This window comes from Phalangium opilio, unplaced genomic scaffold (genome assembly GCF_054372755.1).
Source record: "Phalangium opilio isolate 3A_F unplaced genomic scaffold, DU_Popi_V2 ptg000056l_1, whole genome shotgun sequence".
Taxonomy (NCBI): domain Eukaryota; kingdom Metazoa; phylum Arthropoda; class Arachnida; order Opiliones; family Phalangiidae; genus Phalangium; species Phalangium opilio.
Genome location: NW_028324175.1, coordinates 3,746,445 through 3,755,560, shown reverse-complemented (window position 1 = coordinate 3,755,560; position 9,116 = coordinate 3,746,445). Strand labels below are relative to the sequence as shown.

The following is a 9,116-nucleotide window of genomic DNA, read 5'->3' as shown; positions in this document are numbered from 1 at the left end:
TTCGGCTGTTAACCAATAGGTTTGTGGTTCGAGCCCATCCGGGATGCGGTGTTGTGAGGTCTCAGATGTAACGTAAAATGTCTGAGTTTTTCACAATACCTGACGAACATTTAATTTTTGAACTTCCGTGGCGCAATGATTAGCGCGTTCAGCTGTTAATCGAAAGGTTGAAGGTTCGAGCCCACCCGGGAGAGGTGTTGTGGGGTCTCATATGTAGCGTAGAAAGCCAAAGTTTTTCCACAATACCTGACGACCATTTAATTTTTGGGCTTCCGTGGCTCAATGGTTAGCGTGTTCGGCTGTTAATCAATAGGTTGGTGGTTCGAGCCCATCCGGGAGCGGTGTTGTGTGATCTCAAATGTAACGTAGAAAGCCAAAGTTTTTGCACAATAAATGACGACCATTTAATTTTTGGGCTTCCGTGGCGCAATGGTTAGCGCGTTCGGCTGCTAACCAATAGGTTGGTGGTTCGACCCCATCCGGGAGCGGTGTTGTGAGGTCTCAGATTTGACGTAAAAAATCCAGGTTTTTACACAATACCTGACGAGCATTTAACTTTTGGGCTTCCGTGGCGCAATGGTTAGCGCGTTCGGCTGTTAACCAATAGCTTGGTGGTTCGAGCCCACCCGGGAGCGGTGTTTTTGGATCTCAAATGTAACGTAAATAGCCAAATTTTTCTACAATACCTGACGACCATTTAATTTTTGGGCTTCCGTGGCGCTATGGTTAGTGCGTTCAGCTGTTAACCGAAAGGTTGGTGGTTCGAGCCCAAACGAGAGAGGATTTGTGGGGTCTCAGATGTAGCGTGAAAAGTCGTAACTTTTCAACAATACCTGACAACCATTTAATTTTTGGGCGTCCGTGGCGCAATGGCTAGCGCGTTCGGCTGTTAACCGAAAGGTTGGTGGTTCGAGCCCATCCGGGAGCGGTGTTGTGACGTCTCAGATGTTACGTAAAATGTCAGAGTTTTTCCACAATACCTGACGAACATTTAATTTTTGGGCTTCCGTGGCGCAGTAATTAGCGCGTCCAGCTCTTAATCGAAAGGTTGGTGGTTTGAGCCCACCCGGAAGAGGTGTTGTGGGGTCTCAGATGTAGCGTTAAAAGTCAAAACTTTTCCACAATACGTGACAACCATTTAATTTCTGATCTTCCGTGGCTCAATGGTAGCGCGTTCGGCTGTTAACCAATAGGTTGGTGGTTCGAGCCCACCCGGGAGCGGTGTTTTTGGATCTCAAATGTAACGTAAATAGCCAAAGTTTTTCCACAATACCTGACGACCATTTAATTTTTGGGCGTCCGTGGCGAATGGTTAGCGCGTTCGGCTGTTAACCGAAAGGTTGGTGGTTCGAGCGCATCCGGGAGCGGTGTTGTGAGGTCTCAGATGTGAAGTAAAAAGTCAAGGTTTTACCTCAATACCTGACGAAAATTTAATTTTTGGGCTTCAGTGGCGCAATGGTCAGCGCGTTCAGCTGTTAACCGAAAGGTTGGTGGTTCGAGCCCTCCCGGGAGCGGTGTTGTGACGTCTCAGATGTAACGTAAAATGTCAGAGTTTTTCCACAACACCAGACGAACATTTAACTTTTGGGCTTCCGTGGCGCAATGGTTAGCGCGTTCGGCTGTTAACCAATTGGTTGGTGGTTCGAGCCCATCCGGGAGCGGTGTTGTGAGGTCTCAGATGTGACGTAAAAAGTCAAGGTTTTTACACAATACCTGACGAGCAATTAATTTTTGGGATTCCGTGGCGCAATGGTTAGCGCGTTCAGCTGTTAATCGAAAGGTTGGTGGTTCAAGCCCACCCGGGAGAGGTAATGTGGGGTCTCAAATGTAACGTAGAAAGCCAAAGTTTTTCCACAACACCTGACAACCATTTAATTTCTGAGCTTCCGTGGCTCAATGGTTAGCGCGTTCGGCTGTTAACCAATAGGTTGGTGGTTCGACCCCATCCGGGAGCGGTGTTGTGAGGTCTCAGATGTGACGTAAGAAGTCAAGGTTTTTACACAATACCTGACGAGTATTTAACTTTTGGGCTTCCGTGGCGCAATGGTTAGCGCGTTCGGCTGTTAACCAATAGGTTGGTGGTTCGAGCCCACCCGGGAGGGGTGTTGTGTGATCTCAAATGTAACGTAGAAAGCCAAAATTTTTCCACGATACCTGACGACCATTTAATTTTTGGGCTTCCGTGGCGCAATGGTTAGCACGTTCGGCTGTTAACCAATAGGTTGGTGGTTCGAGCCCATCCGGGAGCGGTGTTGTGAGGTCTCAGATGTGACGTTAAAAGTCAAGGTTTTCCACAATACCTGACAACCATTTAATTTCTGAGCTTCCGTGGCTCAATGGTTAGCGCGTTCGGCTGTTAACCAATAGGTTGGTGGTTCGAGCCCATCCGGGAGCGGTGTTGTGAGGTCTCAGATGTGACGTAAAAAGTCAAGGTTTTTACACAATACCTGACAAGCATTTAACTTTTGGGCTTCCGTGGCGCAATGGTTAGCGCGTTCGGCTGTTAACCAATAGGTTGGTGGTTCGAGCCCATCCGGGAGCGGTGTTGTGAGGTCTCAGATGTGACGTAAAAAGTCAAGTTTTTTGCACAATACCTGACGAGCATTTAGGTTTTGGGCTTCCGTGGCGCAATAGTTAGCGCGTTCGGCTGTCAAGCAATAGGTTGGTGGTTCGAGCCCATCCGGGAGCGGTGTTGTGAGGTCTCAGATGTGACGTAAAAAGTCAAGGTTTTCCACAATACCTGACAACCATTTAATTTCTGAGCTTCTGTGGCTCAATGGTTAGCGCGTTCGGCTGTTAACCAATAGGTTGGTGGTTCGAGCCCACCCGGGAGCGGTGTTGTGGGATCTGAAATGTAACGTAGAAAGCCAAAGTTTTTGCACAATAAATGACGACCATTTAATTTTTGGGCTTCCGTGGCGCAATGGTTAGCGCGTTCGGCTGTTAACCAATAGGTTGGTGGTTCGACCCCATCCGGGAGCGGTGTTGTGAGGTCTCAGATGTGACGTAAAAAGTCAAGGTTTTTACATAATACCTGACGAGCATTTAACTTTTGGGCTTCCGTGGCGCAATGGTTAGCGCGTTCAGCTGCTATTCAAAAGACTGGTGGTTTGAGCTCTCCCGGGAGCGGTGTTGTGACGTCTCAAATGTAACATAAAATGTCAGAGTTTTTCCACAATACCTGTCGAACATTGAATTTTTGGGCTTCCGTGGCGCAATGGTTAGCGCGTTCAGCTGTTAATCGAGAGGTTGGTGGTACGAGCCCACTCGGGAGAGGTGTTGTGGGGTCTCAGATGTAGCGTAAAAAGTCAAAACTTTTCCACAATACGTGACAACCATTTAATTTCTGGGCTTCCGTGGCTCAATGATTAGCGCGTTCGGCTGTTAACCAATAGGTTTGTGGTTCGAGCCCATCCGGGATGCGGTGTTGTGAGGTCTCAGATGTAACGTAAAATGTCAGAGTTTTTCACAATACCTGACGAACATTTAATTTTTGGGCTTCCGTGGCGCAATGATTAGCGCGTTCGGCTGTTAACCAATAGGTTGGTGGTTCGAGCCCATCCGGGAGCGGTGTTGTGTGATCTCAAATGTAACGTAGAAAGCCAAAGTTTTTCCACAATACCTGACGACCATTTAATTTTTGGGCTTCCGTGGCGCAATGATTAGCGCGTTCAGCTGTTAATCGAAAGGTTGAAGGTTCGAGCCCACCCGGGAGAGGTGTTGTGGGGTCTCAGATGTAGCGTAAAAAGTCAAAACTTTTCCACAATACGTGACAACCATTTAATTTCTGAGCTTCCGTGGCTCAATGGTTAGCGCTTTCAGCTGTTAACCAATAGGTTGGTGGTTCGACCCCATCCGGGAGCGGTGTTGTGAGGTCTCAGATGTGACGTAAAAAGTCAAGGTTTTTCCACAATACCTGACGAGCATTTAATTTTTGGGCTTCCGTGGCGCAATGGTTAGCACGTTCGGCTGTTAACCAATAGGTTGGTGGTTCGAGCCCATCCGGGAGCGGTGTTGTGAGGTCTCAGATGTGACGTTAAAAGTCAAGGTTTTCCACAATACCTGACAACCATTTAATTTCTGAGCTTCCGTGGCTCAATGGTTAGCGCGTTCGGCTGTTAACCAATAGGTTGGTGGTTCGAGCCCATCCGGGAGCGGTGTTGTGAGGTCTCAGATGTGACGTAAAAAGTCAAGGTTTTTACACAATACCTGACAAGCATTTAACTTTTGGGCTTCCGTGGCGCAATGGTTAGCGCGTTCGGCTGTTAACCAATAGGTTGGTGGTTCGAGCCCATCCGGGAGCGGTGTTGTGAGGTCTCAGATGTGACGTAAAAAGTCAAGTTTTTTGCACAATACCTGACGAGCATTTAGGTTTTGGGCTTCCGTGGCGCAATAGTTAGCGCGTTCGGCTGTCAAGCAATAGGTTGGTGGTTCGAGCCCATCCGGGAGCGGTGTTGTGAGGTCTCAGATGTGACGTAAAAAGTCAAGGTTTTCCACAATACCTGACAACCATTTAATTTCTGAGCTTCTGTGGCTCAATGGTTAGCGCGTTCGGCTGTTAACCAATAGGTTGGTGGTTCGAGCCCACCCGGGAGCGGTGTTGTGGGATCTGAAATGTAACGTAGAAAGCCAAAGTTTTTGCACAATAAATGACGACCATTTAATTTTTGGGCTTCCGTGGCGCAATGGTTAGCGCGTTCGGCTGTTAACCAATAGGTTGGTGGTTCGACCCCATCCGGGAGCGGTGTTGTGAGGTCTCAGATGTGACGTAAAAAGTCAAGGTTTTTACATAATACCTGACGAGCATTTAACTTTTGGGCTTCCGTGGCGCAATGGTTAGCGCGTTCAGCTGCTATTCAAAAGACTGGTGGTTTGAGCTCTCCCGGGAGCGGTGTTGTGACGTCTCAAATGTAACATAAAATGTCAGAGTTTTTCCACAATACCTGTCGAACATTGAATTTTTGGGCTTCCGTGGCGCAATGGTTAGCGCGTTCAGCTGTTAATTGAGAGGTTGGTGGTACGAGCCCACTCGGGAGAGGTGTTGTGGGGTCTCAGATGTAGCGTAAAAAGTCAAAACTTTTCCACAATACGTGACAACCATTTAATTTCTGGGCTTCCGTGGCTCAATGATTAGCGCGTTCGGCTGTTAACCAATAGGTTTGTGGTTCGAGCCCATCCGGGATGCGGTGTTGTGAGGTCTCAGATGTAACGTAAAAAGTCAAAACTTTTCCACAATACCTGACGAACATTTAATTTTTGGGCTTCCGTGGCGCAATGATTAGCGCGTTCGGCTGTTAACCAATAGGTTGGTGGTTCGAGCCCATCCGGGAGCGGTGTTGTGTGATCTCAAATGTAACGTAGAAAGCCAAAGTTTTTCCACAATACCTGACGACCATTTAATTTTTGGGCTTCCGTGGCGCAATGATTAGCGCGTTAGCTGTTAATCGAAAGGTTGAAGGTTCGAGCCCACCCGGGAGAGGTGTTGTGGGGTCTCAGATGTAGCGTAAAAAGTCAAAACTTTTCCACAATACGTGACAACCATTTAATTTCTGAGCTTCCGTGGCTCAATGGTTAGCGCTTTCAGCTGTTAACCAATAGGTTGGTGGTTCGAGCCCATCCGGGAGCGGTGTTGTGAGGTCTCAGATGTGACGTAAAAAGTCAAGGTTTTTCCACAATACCTGACGAGCATTTAATTTTTGGGCTTCCGTGGCGCAATGGTTAGCGCGTTCAGCAGTTAACAAATAGGTTAGTGGTTCGAGCCCACCCGGGAGCGGCGTTGTGGGATCTCAAACGTAACGTAGAAAGCCAAAGTTTTTCCACAATACCTGACGACCATTTAATTTTTGGGCTTCCGTGGCGCAATGGTTAACGCGTTCGGCTGTTAACCAATAGGTTGGTGGTTCGAGCCCACCCGGGAGCGGTGTTGTGGGATCTCAAATGTAACGTAGAAAGCCAAAGTTTTTCCACAATACGTGACGACCATTTAATTTCTGAGCTTCCGTGGCTCAATGGTGAGCGCGTTCGGCTGTTAACCAATAGGTTGGTTGTTCGAGCCCATCCGGGAGCGGTGTTGTGAGGTCTCAGATGTGACGTAAAAAGTCAAGGTTTTTCCACAATACCTGACGAACATTTAATTTTTGGGCTTCCATGGCGCAATGGTTAGCGCGTTCGGCTGTTAACCGAAAGGTTGGTGGTTCGAGCCCACCCGGGAGAGGTGTTGTGGGGTCTCAGATGTAGCGTTAAAAGTCAAAACGTTTCCACAATACGTGACAACCATTTAATTTCTGAGCCTCCGTGGCTCAATGGTTAGCGCGTTCGGCTGTTAACCAATAGGTTAGTGGTTCGAGCCCACCCGGGAGCGGCGTTGTGGGATCTCAAATGTAACGTAGAAAGCCAAAGTTTTTCCACAATACCTGACGATCATTTAATTTTTGGGCTTCCGTGGCGCAATGGTTAGGGCGTTCGGCTGTTAACCATTAGGTTGGTGGTTCGAGCCCACCCGGGCGCGGTGTTGTGGGATCTCAAACGTAACGTAGAAAGCCAATGTTTTTCCACAATACCTGACGACCATTTAATTTTTGGGCTTCCGTGGCGCAATGATTAGCGCGTTCAGCTGTTAATCGAAAGGTTGAAGGTTCGAGCCCACCCGAGAGAGGTGTTGTGGGGTCTCAGATGTAGCGTAAAAAGTCAAAACTTTTCCGCAATACGTGAAAACCATTTAATTTCTGAGCTTCCGTGGCTCAATGGTTAGCGCGTTCGGCTGTTAACCAATAGGTTGGTGGTTCGAGCCCATCCGGGAGCGGTGTTGTGACGTCTCAGATGTGACGTAAAAAGTCCAGGTTTTTCCACAATACCGGACGACCATTTAATTTTGGGGCTTCCGTGGCGCAATGGTTAGCGCGTTCAGCAGTTAACAAATAGGTTAGTGGTTCGAGCCCACCCGGGAGCGGCGTTGTGGGATCTCAAACGTAACGTAGAAAGCCAAAGTTTTTCCACAATACCTGACGACCATTTAATTTTTGGGCTTCCGTGGCGCAATGGTTAACGCGTTCGGCTGTTAACCAATAGGTTGGTGGTTCGAGCCCACCCGGGAGCGGTGTTGTGGGATCTCAAATGTAACGTAGAAAGCCAAAGTTTTTCCACAATACGTGACGACCATTTAATTTCTGAGCTTCCGTGGCTCAATGGTGAGCGCGTTCGGCTGTTAACCAATAGGTTGGTTGTTCGAGCCCATCCGGGAGCGGTGTTGTGAGGTCTCAGATGTGACGTAAAAAGTCAAGGTTTTTCCACAATACCTGACGAACATTTAATTTTTGGGCTTCCATGGCGCAATGGTTAGCGCGTTCGGCTGTTAACCGAAAGGTTGGTGGTTCGAGCCCACCCGGGAGAGGTGTTGTGGGGTCTCAGATGTAGCGTTAAAAGTCAAAACGTTTCCACAATACGTGACAACCATTTAATTTCTGAGCCTCCGTGGCTCAATGGTTAGCGCGTTCGGCTGTTAACCAATAGGTTAGTGGTTCGAGCCCACCCGGGAGCGGCGTTGTGGGATCTCAAATGTAACGTAGAAAGCCAAAGTTTTTCCACAATACCTGACGATCATTTAATTTTTGGGCTTCCGTGGCGCAATGGTTAGGGCGTTCGGCTGTTAACCATTAGGTTGGTGGTTCGAGCCCACCCGGGCGCGGTGTTGTGGGATCTCAAACGTAACGTAGAAAGCCAATGTTTTTCCACAATACCTGACGACCATTTAATTTTTGGGCTTCCGTGGCGCAATGATTAGCGCGTTCAGCTGTTAATCGAAAGGTTGAAGGTTCGAGCCCACCCGAGAGAGGTGTTGTGGGGTCTCAGATGTAGCGTAAAAAGTCAAAACTTTTCCGCAATACGTGAAAACCATTTAATTTCTGAGCTTCCGTGGCTCAATGGTTAGCGCGTTCGGCTGTTAACCAATAGGTTGGTGGTTCGAGCCCATCCGGGAGCGGTGTTGTGACGTCTCAGATGTGACGTAAAAAGTCCAGGTTTTTCCACAATACCGGACGACCATTTAATTTTGGGGCTTCCGTGGCGCAATCGTTAGCGCGTTCGGCTGTTAACAGAAAGGTTGGTGGTTCGAGCACACCCGGGAGCGGTGCTATGAGGTCTCAGATGTTACATAAAAAGTCCAGGTTTTTCCACAATACCGGACGACCATTTAATTTTTGGGCTTCCATGGCGCAATGGTTAGCGCGTTCAGCTGCTATTCAAAAGACTGGTGGTTTGAGCCCTTCCGGGAGCGGTGTTGTGACGTCTCAGATGTAACATAAAATGTCAGAGTTTTTCCACAATACCTGACGAATATTGAACTTTTGGGCTTCCGTGGCGCAATGGTTAGCGCGTTCGGCTGTTAACCAGTAGGTTGGTGGTTCGCGCCCATCCGGGAGCGGTGTTGTGAGGTCTCAGATGTGACGTAAAAAGTCAAGGTTTTTCCACAATACCTGACGAGCATTTAATTTTTGGGCTTCCGTGGCGCAATGGTTAGCGCGTTCAGCAGTTAACAAATAGGTTAGTGGTTCGAGCCCACCCGGGAGCGGCGTTGTGGGATCTCAAACGTAACGTAGAAAGCCAAAGTTTTTCCACAATACCTGACGACCATTTAATTTTTGGGCTTCCGTGGCGCAATGGTTAACGCGTTCGGCTGTTAACCAATAGGTTGGTGGTTCGAGCCCACCCGGGAGCGGTGTTGTGGGATCTCAAATGTAACGTAGAAAGCCAAAGTTTTTCCACAATACGTGACGACCATTTAATTTCTGAGCTTCCGTGGCTCAATGGTTAGCGCGTTCGGCTGTTAACCAATAGGTTGGTTGTTCGAGCCCATCCGGGAGCGGTGTTGTGAGGTCTCAGATGTGACGTAAAAAGTCAAGGTTTTTCCACAATACCTGACGAACATTTAATTTTTGGGCTTCCATGGCGCAATGGTTAGCGCGTTCGGCTGTTAACCGAAAGGTTGGTGGTTCGAGCCCACCCGGGAGAGGTGTTGTGGAGTCTCAGATGTAGCGTTAAAAGTCAAAACGTTTCCACAATACGTGACAACCATTTAATTTCTGAGCCTCCGTGGCTCAATGGTTAGCGCGTTCGGCTGT

The 9,116-nt window shown here is 48.3% G+C and overlaps 1 non-coding gene across 1 annotated transcript; it reads left to right on the top strand.

The window, feature by feature from the left end:
• Positions 1-415: 415 nt before the first annotated feature.
• TRNAS-GCU (transfer RNA serine (anticodon GCU)) lies at positions 416-488 on the top strand. Its single transcript has one exon. It is a non-coding gene; the product is annotated as a tRNA-Ser (tRNA).
• Positions 489-9,116: the final 8,628 nt, after the last annotated feature.